This window comes from Salmo trutta, unplaced genomic scaffold (assembly GCF_901001165.1).
Source record: "Salmo trutta unplaced genomic scaffold, fSalTru1.1, whole genome shotgun sequence".
NCBI lineage: Eukaryota > Metazoa > Chordata > Actinopteri > Salmoniformes > Salmonidae > Salmo > Salmo trutta.
In genome coordinates, this window is record NW_021822764.1 from 175,296 (window position 1) to 187,943 (window position 12,648).

Here is a 12,648-nt window from a genome sequence, read left to right on the forward strand (position 1 = left end):
AGAACTAATAGAGTTAAAACTGAACTACAACTAATAGAGTTAATACTGAACTAGAACTAATAGAGTTAAAACTGAACTAGAACTAATAGAGTTAAAACTGAACTAGAACTAATAGAGTTAAAACTGTTAGAACTAATAGAGTTAAAACTGAACTAGAACTAATAGAGTTAATACTGAACTAGAACTAATAGAGTTAAAACTGTTAGAACTAATAGAGTTAATACTGAACTAGAACTAATAGAGTTAAAACTGCTAGAACTAGAACTAATAGAGTTAAAACTGCTAGAACTAGAACTAATAGAGTTAAAACTGAACTAGAACTAATAGAGTTAAAACTGAACTAGAACTAATAGAGTTAAAACTGCTAGAACTAGAACTAATAGAGTTAAAACTGAACTAGAACTAATAGAGTTAAAACTGTTATAACTAGAACTAATAGAGTTAAAACTGAACTAGAACTAATAGAGTTAAAACTGAACTAGAACTAATAGAGTTAAAACTGAACTAGAACTAATAGAGTTAAAACTGAACTAGAACTAATAGAGTTAAAACTGAACTAGAACTAATAGAGTTAAAACTGAACTAGAACTAATAGAGTTAAAACTGAACTAGAACTAATAGAGTTAAAACTAAACTAGAACTAATAGAGTTAAAACTGTTAGAACTAATAGAGTTAAAACTGGTAGAACTAATAGAGTTAAAACTGAACTAGAACTAATAGAGTTAAAACTGAACTAGAACTAATAGAGTTAAAACTAAACTAGAACTAATAGAGTTAAAACTGTTAGAACTAATAGAGTTAATACTGAACTAGAACTAATAGAGTTAAAACTGAACTAGAACTAATAGAGTTAAAACTGTTAGAACTAATAGAGTTAAAACTGTTAGAACTAATAGAGTTAAAACTGGTAGAACTAATAGAGTTAAAACTGAACTAGAACTAATAGAGTTGAAACTGAACTAGAACTAATAGAGTTAAAACTGAACTAGAACTAATAGAGATAAAACTGTTAGAACTAATAGAGTTAAAACTGTTAGAACTAATAGAGTTAAAACTGAACTACAACTAATAGAGTTAAAACTGAACTAGAACTAATAGAGTTAAAACTGAACTAGAACTAATAGAGTTAAAACTGAACTAGAACTAATAGAGTTAAAACTGAACTAGAACTAATAGAGTTAAAACTGAACTAGAACTAATAGAGTTAAAACTGAACTAGAACTAATAGAGTTAAAACTGAACTAGAACTAATAGAGTTAATACTGAACTAGAACTAATAGAGTTAAAACTGAACTAGAACTAATAGAGTTAAAACGGTTAGAACTAATAGAGTTAAAACTGAACTAGAACTAATAGAGTTAAAACTGTTAGAACTAATAGAGTTAAAACTGAACTAGAACTAATAGAGTTAAAACTGAACTAGAACTAATAGAGTTAAAACTGAACTAGAACTAATAGAGTTAATACTGAACTAGAACTAATAGAGTTAAAACTGAACTAGAACTAATAGAGTTAAAACTGAACTAGAACTAATAGAGTTAAAACTGAACTAGAACTAATAGAGTTAAAACTGTTAGAACTAATAGAGTTAAAACTGTTAGAACTAATAGAGTTAATACTGAACTAGAACTAATAGAGTTAAAACTGAACTAGAACTAATAGAGTTAAAACTGAACTAGAACTAATAGAGTTAAAACTGAACTAGAACTAATAGAGTTAAAACTGAACTAGAACTAATAGAGTTAAAACTGCTAGAACTAGAACTAATAGAGTTAAAACTGGTAGAACTAGAACTAATAGAGTTAAAACTGAACTAGAACTAATAGAGTTAAAACTGAACTAGAACTAATAGAGTTAAAACTGAACTACAACTAATAGAGTTAAAACTGAACTAGAACTAATAGAGTTAAAACTGAACTAGAACTAATAGAGTTAAAGCTGTTAGAACTAATAGAGTTAATACTGAACTAGAACTAATAGAGTTAAAACTGAACTAGAACTAATAGAGTTAAAACTGAACTAGAACTAATAGAGTTAAAACTGCTAGAACTAGAACTAATAGAGTTAAAACTGAACTAGAACTAATAGAGTTAATACTGAACTAGAACTAATAGAGTTAAAACTGAACTAGAACTAATAGAGTTAATACTGAACTAGAATTAATAGAGTTAAAACTGAACTAGAACTAATAGAGTTAAAACTGAACTAGAACTAATAGAGTTAAAACTGAACTAGAACTAATAGAGTTAAAACTGAACTAGAACTAATAGAGTTAAAACTGAACTAGAACTAATAGAGTTAAAACTGTTAGAACTAATAGAGTTAAAACTGGTAGAACTAGAACTAATAGAGTTAAAACTCTTAGAACTAATAGAGTTAAAACTAAACTATAACTAATAGAGTTAAAACTGTTAGAACTAATAGAGTTAAAACTGAACTAGAACTAAGAGTTAAAACTGTTAGAACTAATAGAGTTTAAACTGAACTAGAACTAATAGAGTTAACTGTTAGAACTAATAGAGTTAACACTGAACTAGAACTAATAGAGTTAAAACTGAACTAGAACTAATAGAGTTAAAACTGAACTAGAACTAATAAAGTTAAAACTGAACTAGAACTAATAGAGTTAAAACTGAACTAGAACTAATAGAGTTAAAACTGAACTAGAACTAATAGAGTTAAAACTGAACTAGAACTAATAGAGTTAATACTGAACTAGAACTAATAGAGTTAATACTGAACTAGAACTAATAGAGTTAATACTGAACTAGAACTAATAGAGTTAAAACTGAACTAGAACTAATAGAGTTAAAACTGAACTAGAACTAATAGAGTTAAAACTGAACTAGAACTAATAGAGTTAAAACTGTTAGAACTAATAGAGTTAAAACTGTTAGAACTAATAGAGTTAATACTGAACTAGAACTAATAGAGTTAAAACTGAACTAGAACTAATAGAGTTAAAACTGCTAGAACTAGAACTAATAGAGTTAAAACTGCTAGAACTAGAACTAATAGAGTTAAAACTGAACTAGAACTAATAGAGTTAAAACTGAACTAGAACTAATAGAGTTAAAACTGAACTACAACTAATAGAGTTAAAACTGAACTAGAACTAATAGAGTTAAAACTGAACTAGAACTAATAGAGTTAAAACTGTTAGAACTAATAGAGTTAATACTGAACTAGAACTAATAGAGTTAAAACTGAACTAGAACTAATAGAGTTAAAACTGAACTAGAACTAATAGAGTTAAAACTGCTAGAACTAGAACTAATAGAGTTAAAACTGAACTAGAACTAATAGAGTTAATACTGAACTAGAACTAATAGAGTTAAAACTGAACTAGAACTAATAGAGTTAATACTGAACTAGAATTAATAGAGTTAAAACTGAACTAGAACTAATAGAGTTAAAACTGAACTAGAACTAATAGAGTTAAAACTGAACTAGAACTAATAGAGTTAAAACTGAACTAGAACTAATAGAGTTAAAACTGAACTAGAACTAATAGAGTTAATACTGAACTAGAACTAATAGAGTTAATACTGAACTAGAACTAATAGAGTTAATACTGAACTAGAACTAATAGAGTTAAAACTGAACTAGAACTAATAGAGTTAAAACTGAACTAGAACTAATAGAGTTAAAACTGAACTAGAACTAATAGAGTTAAAACTGTTAGAACTAGAACTAATAGAGTTAAAACTGGTAGAACTAGAACTAATAGAGTTAAAACTGAACTAGAACTAATAGAGTTAAAACTGTTAGAACTAGAACTAATAGAGTTAAAACTGAACTAGAACTAATAGAGTTAAAACTGCTAGAACTAGAACTAATAGAGTTAAAACTGAACTAGAACTAATAGAGTTAAAACTGAACTAGAACTAATAGAGTTAAAACTGAACTACAACTAATAGAGTTAAAACTGAACTAGAACTAATAGAGTTAAAACTGAACTAGAACTAATAGAGTTAAAACTGTTAGAACTAATAGAGTTAATACTGAACTAGAACTAATAGAGTTAAAACTGCTAGAACTAGAACTAATAGAGTTAAAACTGAACTAGAACTAATAGAGTTAAAACTGCTAGAACTAGAACTAATAGAGTTAAAACTGAACTAGAACTAATAGAGTTAATACTGAACTAGAACTAATAGAGTTAAAACTGAACTAGAACTAATAGAGTTAATACTGAACTAGAATTAATAGAGTTAAAACTGAACTAGAACTAATAGAGTTAAAACTGAACTAGAACTAATAGAGTTAAAACTGAACTAGAACTAATAGAGTTAAAACTGAACTAGAACTAATAGAGTTAAAACTGAACTAGAACTAATAGAGTTAATACTGAACTAGAACTAATAGAGTTAATACTGAACTAGAACTAATAGAGTTAATACTGAACTAGAACTAATAGAGTTAAAACTGAACTAGAACTAATAGAGTTAAAACTGAACTAGAACTAATAGAGTTAAAACTGAACTAGAACTAATAGAGTTAAAACTGTTAGAACTAGAACTAATAGAGTTAAAACTGGTAGAACTAGAACTAATAGAGTTAAAACTGAACTAGAACTAATAGAGTTAAAACTGTTAGAACTAGAACTAATAGAGTTAAAACTGAACTAGAACTAATAGAGTTAATACTGAACTAGAACTAATAGAGTTAAAACTGTTAGAACTAGAACTAATAGAGTTAAAACTGAACTAGAACTAATAGAGTTAAAACTGAACTAGAACTAATAGAGTTAAAAATGTTAGAACTAATAGAGTTAAAACTGTTAGAACTAATAGAGTTAAAACTGTTAGAACTAGAACTAATAGAGTTAAAACTGAACTAGAACTAATAGAGTTAAAACTGTTAGAACTAATAGAGTTAAAACTGAACTACAACTAATAGAGTTAAAACTGTTAGAACTAGAACTAATAGAGTTAAAACTGAACTAGAACTAATAGAGTTAAAACTGTTAGAACTAGAACTAATAGAGTTAAAACTGAACTAGAACTAATAGAGTTAATACTGAACTAGAACTAATAGAGTTAAAACTGTTAGAACTAGAACTAATAGAGTTAAAACTGAACTAGAACTAATAGAGTTAAAACTGTTAGAACTAATAGAGTTAAAACTGATCTACAACTAATAGAGTTAATACTGAACTAGAACAAATAGAGTTAAAACTGTTAGAACTAGAACTAATAGAGTTAAAACTGGTAGAACTAATAGAGTTAAAACTGAACTAGAACTAATAGAGTTAAAACTGTTAGAACTAATAGAGTTAATACTGAACTAGAACTAATAGAGTTAAAACTGTTAGAACTAATAGAGTTAAAACTGAACTAGAACTAATAGAGTTAAAACTGAACTAGAACTAATAGAGTTAAAACTGAACTAGAACTAATAGAGTTAATACTGAACTAGAACTAATAGAGTTAAAACTGAACTAGAACTAATAGAGTTAAAACTGTTAGAACTAATAGAGTTAAAACTGTTAGAACTAATAGAGTTAATACTGAACTAGAACTAATAGAGTTAAAACTGAACTAGAACTAATAGAGTTAAAACTGAACTAGAACTAATAGAGTTAAAACTGAACTAGAACTAATAGAGTTAAAACTGAACTAGAACTAGAACTAATAGAGTTAAAACTGTTAGAACTAGAACTAATAGAGTTAAAACTGAACTAGAACTAATAGAGTTAATACTGAACTAGAACTAATAGAGTTAAAACTGTTAGAACTAGAACTAATAGAGTTAAAACTGAACTAGAACTAATAGAGTTAAAACTGAACTAGAACTAATAGAGTTAAAACTGAACTAGAACTAATAGAGTTAAAACTGAACTAGAACTAATAGAATTAAAACTGAACTAGAACTAATAGAGTTAAAACTGAACTAGAACTAATAGAGTTAAAACTGTTAGAACTAATAGAGTTAAAACTGAACTAGAACTAATAGAGTTAAAACTGAACTAGAACTAATTAATCCTCCCCCAGCCTCACCTCCCTGGGGAGTAACAGTAGAAGTTCTCTCCCTCCCCTCTCTCCTCCCCCTTCTCCTCCCCCCTCTCCTCCCCCAGCCTCACCTCCCCCCTCTCCTCCCCCTCCTCTCCTCCCTCCTCTCCTCCCCCCTCTCCCTCTCCCCTCTCCTCCCTCCTCTCCTCCCCCAGCCTCACCTCCCTGGGGAGTAACAGTAGAAGTTCTCTCCCTCCCCCTTCTCCTCCCCCCTCTCCTCCCCCAGCCTCACCTCCCCCCTCTCCTCCCCCCTCCTCTCCCCCCTCTCCCTCTCCCCTCTCCTCCCTCCTCCCCTCTCCTCCCCCAGCCTCACCTCCCTGGGGAGTAACAGTAGAAGTTCTCTCCCTCCCCCTTCTCCTCCCCCCTCTCCTCCCCCTTCTCGTATCACCCTCCAACCCCATCAAATCTCTCCTCCTCCTCGCTCCCTTTCTCCAACACAGAGAAAGGCAAAGAGTTGTGAAGTAGTCAAAACACACACACACACACACACACACACACACAGCGACCACAGGAGTCTGAGGCCTGTTTTTAATAAGTCGTTTATTCATACAGGTTCATACAGGTTAAACTGATATAGTGATAAACCAGTGAGGAGCAAACGGAAGGCAACACATGGAGGCTAAAGCCCTTGTCTTGTTCTATAACATGTTATAACTGTTCTCCAGCCCGTGTCTTGTTCTATAACATAACATGTTATAACTGTTCTCAAGCCCTTGTCTTGTTATAAACCATATAATATGTTATAACTGTTCTCAAGCCTTTGTCTTGTTATAAACCATATAATATGTTATAATTGTTCTCAAGCCTGTGTCTTGTTATAAACCATATGACATGTTATAACTGTTCTCAAGCCTTTGTCTTGTTATAAACCATATAATATGTTATAATTGTTCTCAAGCCTGTGTCTTGTTATAAACCATATGACATGTTATAACTGTTCTCAACCCTGTGTCTTGTTACAAAACATATGACATGTTATAACTGTTCTCAAGCCCTTGTCTTGTTATAAACCATATAATATGTTATAACTGTTCTCAAGCCCTTGTCTTGTTATAAACCATATAATATGTTATAACTGTTCTCAAGCCTTTGTCTTGTTATAAACCATATAATATGTTATAACTGTTCTCAAGCCTTTGTCTTGTTATAAACCATATAATATGTTATAACTGTTCTCAAGCCTGTGTCGTTATAAAACACATTACATGTTATAACTGTTCTCAAGCCGTTGTCTTGTTTTATAACATGTTATTACTGTTCTAACTGTTATAAAGCTTTTGTGTCTGTCTCAGACATGGCCTGTGTTCTAAATGGAACCCTATTCCCTATAGGATGCACTATCAGGGTCTATAGGGGGCGTACTCAAAGTACTGTACTACGTAGGGAATAGGGTGCAGTTTGACCAGGGTCTATAGGAGGCGTACTCAAAGCTCTGTACTACGTAGGGAATAGGGTGCAGTTTGACCAGGGTCTATAGGGGGGCGTACTCAAAGCTCTGTACTACGTAGGGAATAGGGTGCAGTTTGACCAGGGTCTATAGGGGGCGTACTCAAAGTACTGTACTACGTAGGGAATAGGGCGCAGTTTGACCAGGGTCTATAGGGGGGCGTACTCAAAGCTCTGTACTACGTAGGGAATAGGGCGCAGTTTGGGAAGCAGACAAGGTGCTATAACTGTGAGTGAGGAGTGACAATATAAAACGCAAATATAATAATATATAATATAATATACTGTTATAAAATATCCTCATCGTGATGTCGCAGTCCGTTTAAAAACCTTTCTGTCCACGGGGGGCGTTCAAGGCTGCGTGATGTCGCAGTCCGTTTAAAAACCTTTCTGTCCACGGGGGGCGTTCAAGGCTGCGTGATGTCGCAGTCCGTTTAAAAACCTTTCTGTCCACGGGGGGGGGCGTTCAAGGCTGCGTGATGTCGCAGTCCGTTTAAAAACCTTTCTGTCCACGGGGGGGGGGGGGGCGTTCAAGGCTGCGTGACGTCGCAGTCCGTTTAAAAACCTTTCTGTCCACGGGGGGGGCGTTCAAGGCTGCGTGATGTCGCAGTCCGTTTAAAAACCTTTCTGTCCACGTGGGGGGCACTCAAGGCTGCGTGACGTCGCAGTCCGTTTAAAAACCTTTCTGTCCACGGGGGGCGTTCAAGGCTGCGTGATGTCGCAGTCCGTTTAAAAACCTTTCTGTCCACGGGGGGGGGGCGTTCAAGGCTGCGTGACGTCGCAGTCCGTTTAAAAACCTTTCTGTCCACGGGGGGGGCGTTCAAGGCTGCGTGATGTCGCAGTCCGTTTAAAAACCTTTCTGTCCACGGGGGGCGTTCAAGGCTGCGTGATGTCGCAGTCCGTTTAAAAACCTTTCTGTCCACGTGGGGGGCACTCAAGGCTGCGTGACGTCGCAGTCCGTTTAAAAACCTTTCTGTCCACGGGGGGCGTTCAAGGCTGCGTGATGTCGCAGTCCGTTTAAAAACCTTTCTGTCCACGGGGGGGGGGCGTTCAAGGCTGCGTGATGTCGCAGTCCGTTTAAAAACCTTTCTGTCCACGGGGGGGGCGTTCAAGGCTGCGTGATGTCGCAGTCCGTTTAAAAACCTTTCTGTCCACGGGGGGCGTTCAAGGCTGCGTGATGTCGCAGTCCGTTTAAAAACCTTTCTGTCCAGGGGGGGCGTTCAAGGCTGCGTGATGTCGCAGTCCGTTTAAAAACCTTTCTGTCCACGGGGGGCGTTCAAGGCTGTGTGATGTCGCAGTCCGTTTAAAAACCTTTCTGTCCACGGGGGGCGTTCAAGGCTGCGTGATGTCGCAGTCCGTTTAAAAACCTTTCTGTCCACGGGGGGGGCGTTCAAGGCTGCGTGATGTCGCAGTCCGTTTAAAAACCTTTCTGTCCACGGGGGGCGTTCAAGGCTACATGATGTCGCAGTCCGTTTAAAAACCTTTCTGTCCAGGGGGGGGCGTTCAAGGCTGGGTGATGTCGCAGTCCGTTTAGAAACCTTTCTGTCCACGGGGGGCGTTCAAGGCTGCGTGATGTCGCAGTCCGTTTAAAAACCTTTCTGTCCAAGGGGGGCGTTCAAGGCTGCGTGATGTCGCAGTCCGTTTAAAAACCTTTCTGTCCACGGGGGCGTTCAAGGCTGCGTGATGTCGCAGTCCGTTTAAAAACCTTTCTGTCCACGGGGGGGCGTTCAAGGCTGCGTGATGTCGCAGTCCGTTTAAAAACCTTTCTGTCCAGGGGGGGGGGGCGTTCAAGGCTGCGTGATGTCGCAGTCCGTTTAAAAACCTTTCTGTCCACGGGGGGGCGTTCAAGGCTGCGTGATGTCGCAGTCCGTTTAGAAACCTTTCTGTCCACGGGGGGGCGTTCAAGGCTACGTGATGTCGCAGTCCGTTTAAAAACCTTTCTGTCCACGGGGGGCGTTCAAGGCTGCGTGATGTCGCAGTCCGTTTAAAAACCTTTCTGTCCACGGGGGGCGTTCAAGGCTGCGTGATGTCACAGTCCGTTTAAAAACCTTTCTGTCCAGGGGGGCGTTCAAGGCTGCGTGATGTCGCCCTTTCTTGATTGGTCTACCTTCCCACCATACTTGCCTGTTAATATTGATAATTGTGAAATATTCAAGAGAGAACTGTTCTCAAGGCCTTTCATCAAGAAATACATTTAATGAGTCCCAAATGACCCCCTATTCACTATATAGTGCACTGCTTTGGAGCCCTATTCCCTATATAGTGCACTACTATGAACAAGAGCCCTATCCCCTATATAGTGCACTACTATAGACCAGAGCCCTATCCCCTATATAGTGCACTACTATGAACAAGAGCCCTATTCCCTATATAATGCACTACTATGAACAAGAGCCCTATCCCCTATATAGTGCACTACTTTGAACAAGAGCCCTATTCCCTATATAGTGCACTACTTTGAACAAGAGCCCTATTCCCTATATAATGCACTACTATGAACAAGAGCCCTATGGGAAATAAGGTGCCATTTGGGACACAAACAAATAAACAACAATAGACAATATAAACGAACAGATTGCTGATAAATACATATATATATATATATATATTTGCACTGAGTGGACAAAACATTAGGAACACCTGCTCTTTCCATTAAACAGTCTGACCAGGTGAATCCAGGTGAAAGCTACGATCCCTTACTGATGTCCACCTGTTAAATCCACTTCAATAAGTCTAGTTGAAAGGGAGAGGAAACAGGATGAAGAAGGATTGTTAAGCTTTGAGACATGGATTGTGTCTGTGTGCCGTTCAGAGAGAGGCTATGGAGGACTGTCTTCTGTGGTAGGATAGATTTGGGATTCCTCGCCAAAAGGAGGCTAAGGAGGCTATGGAGGACTGTCTTCTGTGGTAGGATAGACTTGGGATCCCTCGCCAAAAGGAGGCTAAGGAGGCTACGGAGGACGGTCTTCTGTGGTAGGATAGACTTGGGATCCCTCGCCAAAAGGAGGCTAAGGAGGCTATGGAGGACTGTCTTCTGTGGTAGGATAGACTTGTGATCCCTCGCCAAAAGGAGGCTAAGGAGGCTACGGAGGACGGTCTTCTGTGGTAGGATAGACTTGGGATCCCTCGCCAAAAGGAGGCTAAGGAGGCTATGGAGGACTGTCTTCTGTGGTAGGATAGACTTGTGATCCCTCGCCAAAAGGAGGCTAAGGAGGCTACGGAGGACGGTCTTCTGTGGTAGGATAGACTTGGGATCCCTCGCCAAAAGGAGGCTAAGGAGGCTATGGAGGACTGTCTTCTGTGGTAGGATAGACTTGTGATCCCTCGCCAAAAGGACGCTAAGGAGGCTATGGAGGACGGTCTTCTGTGGTAGGATAGACTTGGGATCCCTCGCCAAAAGGAGGCTAAGGAGGCTATGGAGGACTGTCCTCTGTGGTAGGATAGACTTGTGATCCCTCGCCAAAAGGACGCTAAGGAGGCTACGGAGGACGGTCTTCTGTTTGACTACTAAAACAGGAAGGGTTTTTCCCCCCCAAACCAGAAAAGGCCTTAGAGTCAGGAAGAAAGGCAACGGAAATATTTGAAAGTATAAAAACACTCTCCTCTCCTCTCATCCCCTCTCCTCTCCTCTCCTCTCCTCTCATCCCCTCTCCTCTCCTCTCCTCTCATCCCCTCTCCTCTCCTCTCCTCTCCTCTCATCCCCTCTCCTCTCCTCTCCTCTCCTCTCATCCCCTCTCCTCTCCTCTCCTCTCCTCTTCTTTCCTCTCCTCTCCTCTCTTCTCCTCTCCTCATTCATCCCTCCTTCCACAGCCACAGCATTCTGTAGATACAGGAAAACAGGAAGTGACAAGACAACTTGTTCTGGGTGAAAGGTCACTAAGTGGTTTAGACCAGACTAGTAGATTACGGTAGATAGAGATGAGTTGAACTCAACAGGGAAACCGGCGGTGGAGTTGAATGTTCTGGACTTCCATATTTCATATCAAAGGCTTCATGCACACTGTATGAACAGGTGTATACAGGTGTAGATATGAACAGGTGTAGATATGAACAGGTGTATACAGGTGTAGATATGAACAGGTGTATACAGGTGTAGATATGAACAGGTGTATACAGGTGTAGATATGAACAGGTGTAGATATGAACAGGTGTATACAGGTGTAGATATGAACAGGTGTAGATATGAACAGGTGTATACAGGTGTAGATATGAACAGGTGTAGATATGAACAGGTGTATACAGGTGTAGATATGAACAGGTGTATACAGGTGTAGATATGAACAGGTGTAGATATGAACAGGTGTATACAGGTGTAGATATGAACAGGTGTATACAGGTGTAGATATGAACAGGTGTAGATATGAACAGGTGTAGATATGAACAGGTGTATACAGGTGTAGATATGAACAGGTGTAGATATGAACAGGTGTATACAGGTGTAGATATGAACAGGTGTAGTCATTTAGCAGATGCTCTTGTCCAGAGCGACTTAGAGGAGTAATTAAATGCCTTGCTCAAGGGCACATAGACAGATTTTTCACCTAGTCGTCTCAGGGATTCAAACCAGCAACATTTTGGTTATTGGCCCAACTCTCTGCCCCAATACAGGTGTGTCTACAGGTGTCCCAGGTCATGCTGGAGGTACAGGTACAGACAGGGAGGGTCACCAGTTCAGAGGGTAGAAGTCACTCCAACCTGATTATTTTCCTGTCCGTCCGTCCGTCCGTCCGTCCGTCCGTCTGTCTCTCTCTCCCCCTCTCTCTCTCCTCTCTCTCTCTCTCTCTCCCCACCCATCTCTCTCTCTCTCTCTGTCTCTCTGTCTCTCTCTCTCTCTCTCTCCTCTCTCTCTCTCTGTCTCTCTGTCTCTCTCTCTTTGTGTTGAGGTGATGGGGGGGTCCTACGTTTTGTTGCCATAGTTCAACTGGGCTAGAGCAGTGATTTCCACGGTTACCGAGGTGCAGCGTTGTTCGTTGCCATAGTTACCGGGGTGTGCGGGTCGTAGTCAGTTTAGTTTCCGTGGTTACTCCGGTGGGTCAGTGGCCGTGGGCAGCGGTCCCTTCTGTTTGAGGGTGTCGATGAGGGACAGCACCCCTCTCTTCACGCTGCTGGAGACACGTCGAGACGCAGTCTCCCCTCCCGCACCGCCGTTACCGTGGTTACCGCCGCCGCTGCCCAGGGAGGAGGAGC

The 12,648-nt window shown here is 38.6% G+C and overlaps 3 long non-coding RNA genes across 5 annotated transcripts; 1 reads left to right on the forward strand and 2 right to left on the reverse strand.

Moving 5' to 3' along the window:
* Positions 1–6,536: 6,536 nt before the first annotated feature.
* Positions 6,537–9,795, reverse strand: LOC115184221 (uncharacterized). 2 transcript variants are annotated; one of them, XR_003874233.1, is made up of 2 exons: positions 9,341–9,795; positions 6,537–9,111 (listed from the first exon to the last, which is right to left on the reverse strand). It is a non-coding gene; the product is annotated as an uncharacterized LOC115184221 (long non-coding RNA). The 2 variants fall into 2 exon arrangements; XR_003874232.1 differs by having other exon boundaries at positions 6,537–9,223; positions 9,341–9,794.
* Positions 9,796–11,211: 1,416 nt separating this feature from the next.
* Positions 11,212–11,914, forward strand: LOC115184220 (uncharacterized). Of its 2 annotated transcripts, XR_003874230.1 has the most exons (4): positions 11,212–11,473; positions 11,568–11,651; positions 11,704–11,789; positions 11,846–11,914. It is a non-coding gene; the product is annotated as an uncharacterized LOC115184220 (long non-coding RNA). The 2 variants fall into 2 exon arrangements; XR_003874231.1 differs by lacking the exon at positions 11,846–11,914 and having other exon boundaries at positions 11,568–11,703; positions 11,746–11,825.
* LOC115184219 (uncharacterized) lies at positions 11,235–12,608 on the reverse strand. The gene is made up of 2 exons (XR_003874229.1): positions 12,445–12,608; positions 11,235–11,281 (listed from the first exon to the last, which is right to left on the reverse strand). It is a non-coding gene; the product is annotated as an uncharacterized LOC115184219 (long non-coding RNA).
* Between the last annotated feature and the right edge of the window lie 40 nt (positions 12,609–12,648).